The sequence below is a fragment of the Triturus cristatus genome, chromosome 9 (genome assembly GCF_964204655.1).
Source record: "Triturus cristatus chromosome 9, aTriCri1.1, whole genome shotgun sequence".
NCBI lineage: Eukaryota > Metazoa > Chordata > Amphibia > Caudata > Salamandridae > Triturus > Triturus cristatus.
In genome coordinates this window covers 481,304,661-481,317,674 of record NC_140592.1, presented here as the reverse complement: position 1 = coordinate 481,317,674, position 13,014 = coordinate 481,304,661, and positions in this window count along the sequence as shown.

Genomic DNA, 13,014 nt, shown 5'->3' with positions numbered 1-13,014 from the left:
GAAATTGCAGTTGTGATCACTGGCACCTATGAGGCAATGGAACTTGTCATGAACATGTCATCAGTGACATACCCCCAGGGGTGCCAACTCCCCCTTTACAGCAATGGACTCTAACCCCCCTTTTTAAAATAGTTTCATGATCCTGCAAGACTCTTGTGGGAGTCAGTTGACTGCACTAGTTCCCGAGGGACTTTCATGGTAGTCTAGGGTCACTGCTGGCTCTTGCAGGCTTCTCTTTGTTTTTATTTGATCCTGGGGTGTTCTTCTAGGGCCCCCAAACAAGGTCTATGGGGTCAGGGTACCTCTACCCTGCCCCCTATACCTTATTTTATTTTTTGTTTAGGACATGGGGACTGAGTGCCCAGGTCTTGTAATGTCAGTTGCAACATTTCTGTTCAGGTTGCAACCAGCCAATCAGAGAACCAGCTCCTGTGGGACTTGCAGGAGCGTCTTGTTCCTGCAGGGAAGTTACACGGCTAACGGGGGCACTAGCCCTCTCGTCCAATTGGATCACTCTGTTTATACTTTGCGGGCCAGCTGGACTCCTGGAAGCTTCCAGCGAACCCAACCGTCCAGATATCTATAAACTTTGAACCTTAATTTATCAAAACTACTGAAGAAATTTACACCAAATCGTAAAAAGGACCCTTTCTGGGTACAGATCGAGCTTTCTGCCAAATTTGGTGTAATTCTGTTTGTCTTTTTTGGCTGCAGGGTTGTTAAAAAATCCATATGGAAATTTCATGGGGAAATTGCTGTTTGAAACCTACCTTTTCTCTTGCCCCCCTCCCACCGCCCGAAGGATCACCCTGAAATTTTCCAAGAAGGACCAGAGGTGGATGAACCTTTTGGGGGAAAGTTTTGTGAAGATTCATCAAACGGTGACAATGTTATTAGCAAAACAAGAGTTCATTTCGCATGGTAACTAGGTCCTAACTATAACTACACAGTGACGACCATTACTGTGTAATATACATGTGTATTTAGATATAGATATATATGTACTTATACATAGAAAGTCACATTCAAACATATTAAGCAAACAACACTGCTTTGCAATGAAAGGTGGTTGTACAAATTGATATGTGGCAAGGTACAGCGTTCAAATGTTTTTTCTGTGTTGCTACCTGATACATTGAGCAGCTGTGGTGGTGGGGCACAAAGTGGTGGGGGACCAGGACAAATAGTGCTGGGGCATGGGCTTCATTCAGCCCCCTTCTAGAGACACCTCTGAAGACCCCTGGTGGGGGGTGAGTAAAAGGGCTAGACAGGGAGGAAATGTATATGAAGAAGGCATGCTGGAAGGCAGAGAAAGTGGTGTGTGGGGTGGAACACACCCCCTAAGAATTTCTCAGATTCAGGTCATGGTGGTCCCAGTTGGCCTGGTGATGATCAGGTCATTTTTTTGCTATTAATTCACTGAAGGGAGAATTGTCGAGGCAGTGTTTAAAACAGGACGTGATGTGCCATTCTCTGCCAGGATGACTCTAATAGATGACGCACAAGACACTCTAAATACACTTCTTTAATGATACTGCTTCAGCCAGTGACATCCTGGTCTTCCCTCCGTCCCCCACAGGAGCAGATTTTTCTCGCCTCATTCAGGACACAAGCTTTCACCTTTATCACACTTGCCAAGATGAACTCAGGTCTTCTTATTTATGACGTTAAGTGAGGCCTCAGGTTTCAGACTCTGTAGCAAATAAAAAATGAATTTAATACGAGTCGCTACCGGGCCCTATATCCATATCCTTAACTTTACAGGCTACAATAAGTATAAAAACCTTGAAGGTAATTCTTGTCAGTGATGCTGTCCCTGTTTAGAATTCGCATTTTACGTCATCTTGCATACCCAAACAGCATTTGTTTTTCCCTGATGTGTTTCTGTAGGCTTTGCTATGCGACATAGGACTCTTGTATTGTACAAAGTGTGAAATCAGTTGCTTGTAGGTGTCTTGGCGAGTTAAGGTCATAAGTAGGTGTTCATGACAGGGTATGATTGTACAGACAAGTTGCTCATTCAACCCTTGGTCTCTCTAAGAGCGCACAGAGAGATGGTCACATATGTTCCAATTGAAATAACTATGTTCGCGAAAGACTGTGAAGGAGGTATGCCTAGCTTTTGAAATACTGTCAGCAGTAATATGAAAGAAGATGCCATCTCTACAGGTGTGTGGAGAGGGTGTGTGTGTGTGTGACAGATATTAGTCTCCCCAATTCCCCATGACTTATTACTGAAATATCAGTTTTAAATATATTATGGAAATTCCGCCATTTTTCCCAAAAGTCAGCTCATGAGTTCTCAACAATACACACTTTTCAATTTTGGTACACATCTATCAATGCAGCCAAGCAAAAGCTTCTAATTTAGGAGGCTGACCTGCACACAGGAGAGCTACCTCCATGTACCTGGAGAGCTACCACTAACTCATGAACTACGCGTTGGAGAAGCCAATGTAGATGTATGTTTTGAGGTAGATCTTTCAATCATTCTATCATTTTGACTAAAAACAGCCTGTTATTGGCCAGATGTTGGAAGGATCTCTGGGCCTGTTTGGTTCAGAGAGGGTTTTATTTAAGACATTTAGAGTTTGTAGTGATGACGTCCGTAGCCAGGATGTAAATTTAAGTTGTTTTTTTCAAGTTCAGTTACAGGTAGTTGAGTTGTAGAGATACAGCCCCACCAGGAGCAGTCTGCCTGCTGCTAAGCCCATACTCCAACTGTCACACTCAAGCATCCAGGCACCCAAACATTCCATTCAAGACCATCACACCAACAATCCATGCATCACATTCACCCTGGCTGATCAGCTAGGGAGAAAGTAACAAGATAAATAGCATAAAGGTTACTACATATCCTCCCTTCATCCACAACACAAAAATAGAAACCACAAAAGAGGAAGGGTTCAAACAAGGGGAAACCAAGAAATAGAATTGTGCATCATTAGACAGGAAGCAAGAAGAAAGTAAACCCAAGAGTGAAAGGATAAAAGCATAGCTACCAAGAAGATCCAGCGTGAGCATGGAAGAAAAAACACAGGGGATATGCAAGAGTAAGTACAAGAGAAAATAAAATGGAAGGTTTAGACAGAAGTACACGAGAGAGTAAATGCAAAGAGAAAATATACATGAGATGCACAAAAAGAATAGAAACAATATAGAGGAGATGCATAGAAAAATATACATAATATATCACCCAAAACAGTAGAAATGGATGAAGGACACCCAAATTGACTTTCCCCAAAATAAAGGTGAATAAATGGACCAGAAACAACATGGGACATCTACACCTAACATAAACCGAAGATAATAGTTAGGGGAAAGAAAGAAAAAGAACGTTGACTGATAACCATACAGCCACAGAGGCCTAAGGGCAGACAACCACGAGTGTGGCACACAGTGAAAATTATATACCAAACAACAGACATGAAGCACAGAACGAGTTAAGCACCGTTAGCAATCACATGTAAGCATGTACCACAGTGTAAACAAAACAAGGGCACACATGGGACTAAAACCCTTTAGAACCCAACGTGGGTTTAGAAATGTAAACAGAGCAACAGAAAACATGGGACTCTTACCCGTTAGAACCCCTATGTTGAGGTTAGAGCGTGAACAAAACACATGGGACTCGCACCCGTTAGAAATAGAAAAACATAGGACTCGTACCTATTAGGAATAGAAAAACATGGGACTCGTACCCATTAGAACCCTTATGTGGACGCTAAAACTGTAAAGGGGTGGACCCCATGAAACTACCCTCCTGTAAAGGAAAATACTAAATGTGTTGACAGGGACTAAAACCCACAAACAGTGAAAACGGTGTTGAATGGGACTAAAACCCATCAACTGTGTGAACTATGTTAAATGGGACTAAAACCGAAAACCCATTAACTGTGAAAGCTGTGTTGAATGGGACTACAACACCGAGCAACAATATTGCGTAGGATAAACAAGAACATGTAAATACTGCCAGTATAACAACAAAACAGACATAAAGAACTAGAGGCAGGAATACAATGCAAAACATGGCCAAATGAAAACAAAATGACCATAAACAACAAAATCCTTCGCCAGCAAGCGACCTCTCACCCGTGTCATGCCAAAGTGTCATTTCAAAAAGTTATCTCAAGTGTCCAGGAAAAGCTTTCATCCTTGAGCAGCCACAAGCAAGTGAGGACAAGCTATACCAGTAGTGGAAGCCATAACTGGGAAAATATCAATATTCAATGCGTTGCTAACTATTCTAGCTGGATTGGAGGCAGGGATATTCATGAGGACATGGTTTGCTAGTGATGCGGGTGGCCCACACGCTTTTGCAGCATTGATGAGGACTTGATGAGATTAAAGGTGAGTGACTTCAGATGTTTTTGTGTTTTGTTATCTGGTGAAGTGTACAGCACTGCTGGAATTGTGGTTGAAAAGTGGGAAAGGAAGCAGGAAGAATTAAGCTGGTGGGTGAGAAATAATGCAAGTGTGCCCTCCAAACAGCAAGGGCCTCTGGTGAGGTAGCCATCTGCTGTACTGCCAAGAAATCAGGAAGTCCTAAGGCAATACAACTTTAGGTGTTGTGGCTTGCGAACCCTTTTTCCTCTGAAATCTTCTACCCTGGCCTTAAGGTTCATGACCTTAAGCCTTTTCATCAGGTCTGCAGGTCCATCAACAACTCTCCCTATTCAAATCACCTGTCCCATATTAAGGGCTCTTTTCCAATCACAGCTCTCCAGGCTGGAGGCAAGCTCTTCAGGACATAAGACGGGTCTCCTTTAAGCAAGGCAGACATCAGATCTCAAGGATCGTTAGCTTTACTGGCTCCTTTCAGCTTTCCTTGCAACCACCTCGTAGGTCTAAAGAAAAGAAAAATGAAATGAAACATCCAAGCTGCTCATTATTTACAGGGTGAGGAGTGGCTGTTACTGCGTGTGTGCACTGTTTAGACATGGGCAATGATTGATAATAATTCATATTTAGACCAATGATTATACCTTGAGACACAAATATGCACTTGTTTACTACCACAAATTAGCAGATTTACAGGAGTTAACTAAACGTATACGTAGTGAAAATAAGAGAAGATAAGCCATGTTAATTTAGGAAAAACATAATGTGGCCTAAACATGCCGTTGGGCTGAGAATGTTCCCGGTGAGGTGTGCAGTCATGTTTCCATGTTCTGAGTGCCTCCCTGCAACTACCTTGTCTCCTGGCTTTTGATTTTAGACCCAGGCTCACTCTAATATAACATGTGCACTGAGGCCCTGTCCTTGACGTGAGCGAGGTCCTGGAACTGTCCTATGACTTGGAGGGTTGCACCAAGTGTGCCCTCATTTTGCTGAGAGTGGACTACCGCCTCTGTCAAGGGTTTGACATGCACAGTGGTGGTGGCAACATACCCTGGTTTGTGAATCCACAGTCATGACCGGACCTTCTGTCTTTGTTGCCATTCCCACTTGTGTAAAGTTCTGCTTGAGTGTGTAACTCATATCCTAGTGCTAACATCCCAAGAGGATTTTGTGTGTTTGTGGCTTGTGTAGCACATGCAGTATGTACATGAGTGAGCCAGAGTAATGGAGGCCTGCAGGTCCCATTTTAGAAGCCTCTAGCCTGCTCCTGTACACAAGATGAGGGTACGGTTATTTTACCAGTCAATGGAAGTATACTGCTGACATTCCTGAAGCTGGAGGGAGGAGAGAAAGCTCCTTTAGACAGTCACTTAAATGCTCCTGCTGAGAGGAGCTACTGATTAGACTTCCTGCGGTACTGTCATTTGTTAGGTGGTTGGAGTTGGACTCTGGCCTCTCTTATTCAGGGGGAGAAGGATGTATAGGTGAGGTCAGCCTTTTGTCTTTATCCTGATCACTGTTCAGTGTGGCTGAGGAGAAGCCAGTGGCAGATGTTCACACCTCATTGTGCTTCTGTTGTAGGCACTCCGGGCTGAAGACTATCCTGCTGTGAGGAGCAACGCTGTACACAAAGGCTGTGTCTAGAGATCAGTCTAGAGAGGACACTTGACAGAAGAACCATCCCAAACCTGTTCTGAGATTGCAGACAGGGAATCCACATTCCCTATCTGCTTTGATTGTACAAAAGTGGGAGATACTTACAGCCTTGTTCCACCAGTTCAAAATCCTTTCACCAAGGAAGTAAGTATTCTGCAGCATAATCTAAGGACTGCTGTACAACCACAGCTGGTGTCTGTGTGACAGCCAGCTTCCCAGAGGAGAGGGTACATCACCTGAAGCTTTCTTGCTAGAAACACTGTACTCCTGATTGGAAGCATTTGGAAGCCAGCCTGCCCCCTGAGAGAAGTAAAGAGCCTGTTAAGATTGGAGGAGGTGTGAATTCCCAGGGAGTGCCAGAAACCTCCAGACTATAGTGCAGTGGGCCAACCAGGAGAAAAAGGAATGCAGAGAGCAATCTGCAAGTTCAGAGAGTGTGGGAGCAGGCTCTCCAAAGTACGGTTCCAAGAGGAAGGCACAGGCTGACAGCTGACCTCTCCACTATGCAATAGGAATAATCATGGTTGACCTTGCCAAATATGTCAAGAACTGTGCCTGTGGTGGATGTCACCACTGAAGTCAAGACATGTGCCTATGGCAGTTGCCACTGCCACATTACTGCCACATTACTGCTAGTGTGCTGCTCTAAGTAGCGACCCATCTCCTGCTAACGTCCGAGAAGCCCAGAAGCTGGTCCGATGCCTGCCATGAACCCAACAACAACTGTTTCCTGCATTCACACATCCTGATACTGCCTACTAAGATCGAGGGCCACTCCTGCAGCAACGTTGTCTCATTCCAGAAACAGGTGAGATCGGAGGTGTATGAATATTTAATTATTTATACTTATTTATGCATAATTATATAGTGCAGACATTACCCAAAGGCGCCAAAACACTTTACAGGAAAAATATTTTGGTACATGGAGGTTACAGGTGGTTTAAGATAGACAATACATCTTTGAGTAATTATCAAGGTTGAAAATATAGCAAGGTAAATCATTACATAAAACAGAATGTAAAAATACAGTAAAAATTTTTTTTGTTGTTTTTTTTTGGCCTCATTCTCAACCCATTTAGGTATGCCCAAATTGATGATGAAGAGAAAATTCCACCGTCTCAGTACACTGGATCTGCAGGCTTGTAAATGCAGTAAAAAGGTTGAGGTAGTATTCAGAGTGTTTAAAGGTATATACAGCAGAAAAAAGGCTGAATTGGTATACATTCGTAAAAAGGTTGTGGTGATATAGGGGGCTGTGCTACGAGTTGATTACAGCATTTTTGCTAAAGTACCATTTGAAAAGAAGGGGTTTTAGGTCCATTTTGAAAGTAATCAGCAAGATAGTTTTGCCCAGATTTAGAGGTAGTAAATTCCAGATTCTGGTTGCACTTCCTGAGACGGATTGCCCATCAGTTGTTCTATTTTAAAGTACAGGGGTTCAAGGAGCCTTGCTTTGGAATTTCACGTTTGTTTGGAGCCACCTGATAGCTTGAGTTTGTCCACAGGATAACGGGTAGTGGATTTGTGCAGGGCTTTATGGGTAATGCAGCCAGTCTTGTAGATAGCCCTTGCTTCAATTGGCAACCATCGGAGAGTGATCGGCATGAGGGTAATGTTGTCATTTCTTTTGGCACCGTAGACAAACCGTGCTGCCAAGTGTGGAATGGTTGTCAGGGTTGTACAATGGGCTTTGGGGAGACCGGACAGAAGAGAGATACAATAGTCTATTCTGGAGACCACCAGAGTATGAGTAAGAGATTTAAGATCTTATTCTGGAATGTACTGGTGGATTCCCATCAGAAGATGTAGTTGATAGCGAGTGGTTTTGGCCAATGTACTTCTTTGAGAATGTAGGTTGAGTCTTTTGTCTAGGATGACTCTCAGAGACTTTAAACCAGATTGGTCGCACACTGCTACACCTACCAGGCGTGTTCCCCCAATGAAAATGGTCCCTGAAGGTCAGCGTCGGCGGATACACCTATGCTCGAGTGTGAATGCAAGTATGCGTGGCGTGTGCCATCCCTGGACACGTGTTTCGAGGTAGTTGCCTCTCGTCAGCAGGGAGTAGGAAAATGTGTGGGGTTGCTGTGTAAGCTGCTAAAATCGTTATCAGGTCTAGTACCTCTCGTAGCGCGCAGGTGCGTAACCATGAGTCCGTCGACTCCACCGGCTCAAGGGAGCCTGAATATAAAGTTAAACCAGATTGGTCGCACACTGCTACACCTACCAGGCGTGTTCCCCCAATGAAAATGGTCCCTGAAGGTCAGCGTCGGCGGATACACCTATGCTCGAGTGTGAATGCAAGTATGCGTGGCGTGTGCCATCCCTGGACACGTGTTTCGAGGTAGTTGCCTCTCGTCAGCAGGGAGTAGGAAAATGTGTGGGGTTGCTGTGTAAGCTGCTAAAATCGTTATCAGGTCTAGTACCTCTCGTAGCGCGCAGGTGCGTAACCATGAGTCCGTCGACTCCACCGGCTCAAGGGAGCCTGAATATAAAGTTAAACCAGATTGGTCGCACACTGCTACACCTACCAGGCGTGTTCCCCCAATGAAAATGGTCCCTGAAGGTCAGCGTCGGCGGATACACCTATGCTCGAGTGTGAATGCAAGTATGCGTGGCGTGTGCCATCCCTGGACACGTGTTTCGAGGTAGTTGCCTCTCGTCAGCAGGGAGTAGGAAAATGTGTGGGGTTGCTGTGTAAGCTGCTAAAATCGTTATCAGGTCTAGTACCTCTCGTAGCGCGCAGGTGCGTAACCATGAGTCCGTCGACTCCACCGGCTCAAGGGAGCCTGAATATAAAGTTAAACCAGATTGGTCGCACACTGCTACACCTACCAGGCGTGTTCCCCCAATGAAAATGGTCCCTGAAGGTCAGCGTCGGCGGATACACCTATGCTCGAGTGTGAATGCAAGTATGCGTGGCGTGTGCCATCCCTGGACACGTGTTTCGAGGTAGTTGCCTCTCGTCAGCAGGGAGTAGGAAAATGTGTGGGGTTGCTGTGTAAGCTGCTAAAATCGTTATCAGGTCTAGTACCTCTCGTAGCGCGCAGGTGCGTAACCATGAGTCCGTCGACTCCACCGGCTCAAGGGAGCCTGAATATAAAGTTAAACCAGATTGGTCGCACACTGCTACACCTACCAGGCGTGTTCCCCCAATGAAAATGGTCCCTGAAGGTCAGCGTCGGCGGATACACCTATGCTCGAGTGTGAATGCAAGTATGCGTGGCGTGTGCCATCCCTGGACACGTGTTTCGAGGTAGTTGCCTCTCGTCAGCAGGGAGTAGGAAAATGTGTGGGGTTGCTGTGTAAGCTGCTAAAATCGTTATCAGGTCTAGTACCTCTCGTAGCGCGCAGGTGCGTAACCATGAGTCCGTCGACTCCACCGGCTCAAGGGAGCCTGAATATAAAGTTAAACCAGATTGGTCGCACACTGCTACACCTACCAGGCGTGTTCCCCCAATGAAAATGGTCCCTGAAGGTCAGCGTCGGCGGATACACCTATGCTCGAGTGTGAATGCAAGTATGCGTGGCGTGTGCCATCCCTGGACACGTGTTTCGAGGTAGTTGCCTCTCGTCAGCAGGGAGTAGGAAAATGTGTGGGGTTGCTGTGTAAGCTGCTAAAATCGTTATCAGGTCTAGTACCTCTCGTAGCGCGCAGGTGCGTAACCATGAGTCCGTCGACTCCACCGGCTCAAGGGAGCCTGAATATAAAGTTAAACCAGATTGGTCGCACACTGCTACACCTACCAGGCGTGTTCCCCCAATGAAAATGGTCCCTGAAGGTCAGCGTCGGCGGATACACCTATGCTCGAGTGTGAATGCAAGTATGCGTGGCGTGTGCCATCCCTGGACACGTGTTTCGAGGTAGTTGCCTCTCGTCAGCAGGGAGTAGGAAAATGTGTGGGGTTGCTGTGTAAGCTGCTAAAATCGTTATCAGGTCTAGTACCTCTCGTAGCGCGCAGGTGCGTAACCATGAGTCCGTCGACTCCACCGGCTCAAGGGAGCCTGAATATAAAGTTAAACCAGATTGGTCGCACACTGCTACACCTACCAGGCGTGTTCCCCCAATGAAAATGGTCCCTGAAGGTCACCGTCGGCGGATACACCTATGCTCGAGTGTGAATGCAAGTATGCGTGGCGTGTGCCATCCCTGGAAACGTGTTTCGAGGTAGTTGCCTCTCGTCAGCAGGGAGTAGGAGACTTGACACTGTCAACAAAGGTGGGTTTACTGTTGAGGATGTTGTATGTATCCAACCAGGACTGCAGCGGCGGTAATGATTTCAAACATGAGATAAGGAGAAATGCAGTTTTAAAAATGGTTTAGCTGTAAGTTAGGAGAGGTCATCCAGTCATGAACATAGTTTATGGTGGTAGCAAGCACGGAGATATTGTTTTGTGAGGAGACCTTTAAATACAGCTGTGTGTTGTGTATATATTGGTGATTCAAGATTCCTGACTTCTTAGGAAGGACTTCGAGTGGCTCGAGTTATAGGTTGAAAAGGGCTGGTGGCAAGAATTGACTCCTGGGGGACCCATTGACCCACCTCAATCAGTGAGGAGAGATGGTCTTCAATTTTTATGTGCTGTGACCTGCCCATGGGGAATGAAGCAAACCATTTAAGGACCATACCATCAATGCCCATTTAAATCATGAGCCTGTCTAAGAGCTTGTGGTGTTTGATTGTGTTGAAGGCTGATGATAGGTTGAGAAGCATCAGGAGGCAAGGTTTGTCTATGTCTAGAATTCAAAGAGCCTCATCGACCACCTGTAATAGAGCAGTTTCTGTGCTAAAGCCCTGATTGAAACCAGGTTGGAATTTGTCTAGGAGATTGTTTTGGATTTGTAAGGTGAGGTGCTCCGCTATATATCTTTCAATGATTTTCTAGAGGAAAGGCAGGTTGTAGACCAGGTAATAGTTGAGGTTGTTGGTGTCTGTAGAGAGTTGTTTTAAGAGAGTGGTGACTTGTCCAGTTTTGAGGCAGTCAGAAAACTTTCCTTGGATGAGAGAGAGAGATTCGCCAGATTTGTCCAGTGGGGAAGCATGCAAGTATAAGGTATTTTGCAATGTCACCAGGGACTGGGTCTATGAAGTAGTTTGAGGGTTTTGGTTTTGTGATAATCTTCAGTAAGTCTTCCTCTGTAACAGAAGTAAATAGTTGCCTAATCTCTTTGGATTTCCATACCAGCGGAGAGGTAAGGTGGACATCATGATGTAGTAGCCGTTGAACTTTGGATTCGAACAACTGTATGAACTCCTCTGCTTTTGATGGTGGGTCTTCAAATTTGCTGGTTGTGAGCATAGAGGGGTTGTTGCCAGTATTGACCAGATCGAAGAGTTGCTTTGCTGGGTTCTTCCAGAAAGATCACTTGATCACTCTGGGTGGGTTGGTCAGTTATGAGTTCAGTGCATTCCTCGACAAAGGCCTTGTTATTACATGGTGGGTGGTAGATTGCATTTATTTGAAGGGAGAGTTGTGTTGAGCATGTAGGTCTAGAGTAAGGCATTGAAACATAGAGAAGGAGCCTTCTGCTATCTCCTTGCATTGAACTGAATGTCTGTAGATGACTGCGATAGCGCCCCAACTCTGCCTAATTGGTCCTTTCGGATGATGGAGTAGTTTGGAGAAGTAGACGGTCAAAGGTATTGTGGGATGTGTTGTTGACCCAGGTCTCAGTCAGGATTAAGAGGTCAAGATTGTATTGAGAGATGGTGTCAGAGATTTCCAGTTTGTGCTTCATACCAGATCTACAGTTGTAAAGTATGGCGCTTAAAGATGAGGAATAGATTTGGTGTGAGGGGTGTCAGGGGTTTTGGTATAGAGATATTGTTCCTGATTTTTTCTTTCAATTTTTTTTTATTAGGGTTTTGCATGCATTTCATTACAGTAAACTTTCGCTTATATATGCTCCAATCATTACATTACATCATCATCAACCTTTGCGTGAGCTATAGTGAGTGGGTGCTGTGGTTCGTTAGTTGCCGAAGGTATCTATTATAATCGGTAAGGCTGGTCGCCCCCTAGTGCGCTCTGCTCCGTCCCCGTGTATGTCTGCACAGTAATGTCGCCAGCGTCCGTCTCTATCGGGGTCAGCACTACCTCCCCAATGTAGTGTATGCAACGTTCCCTTCTTTCCCAGGTTCACTGTCAGGTCATGTATCTAGGATATTGTTCCTGATAGCAGGCGTCTGCTTTGGATGAGACTTGTGCTTGAATCAAGAAAGGGAGATAGTTGGGATTCTCTGCCCGTTGGAGTTGTCTAGGTTTGAGGTGGTGATAGGAGGTAGGGAGTGGAGTGGACGAGATAGGGGTGGCTGGGTGCTGTAACTTGCAAGTAGATTGGCCATGTCAGCTTTTGAGAAAGTGGGTGTGAATCTTGTAGGACGAGGGCAATGACTATTTCTAGATATAGAGCGCCGAGGATAGTGTGTCTTTCGCTGGTGGGGGGAGATGACGTAAGAGAAATGATAGTCTGAAGTTTATCTGGAATACAGTCTCATTGAGCTGAGAAGGTTTCGAGCTGAGATCTATTTTGTGCTCTAGGGAAGGGCCTTGGAAGACTGGGGAAGGGGGAGGTGTTTGATGGCAAGGCGTGTAGTGTGTGGTGTTGGTTCATGGGAGGAGAATAGGCTGTGTGGGTGATCAAGGCTGAGAGGGGTGTAAGTTTTATATAGCGCGAACATGACTACCGAGGGTATCAGAGCGCTTTACAGATTATGCATCACAAGGTAATAAGCATACAAAATAGAATTACCAAAACGTCCAATTCAAAGTCAAAATTGTCCAGCATTCTCGTGAAGGCACAGCAAAACACATCATAAACAACAGAGGGAGAAAAAAGATCACAGTCTAGAATTGGCCGACCGACTCATGAACAAGGTGGTTGGGGAAGAGTCAATGGGTATGGACCCAGAATCAGAGGAAGGTGCCAGGCTAAAGCAGAAATTTCTTCATCAGTAGCCCTTTGACTTCTTTTTTTAAGAAGACAGTAGACGGGTTCACCCTGACTTCAGGGGG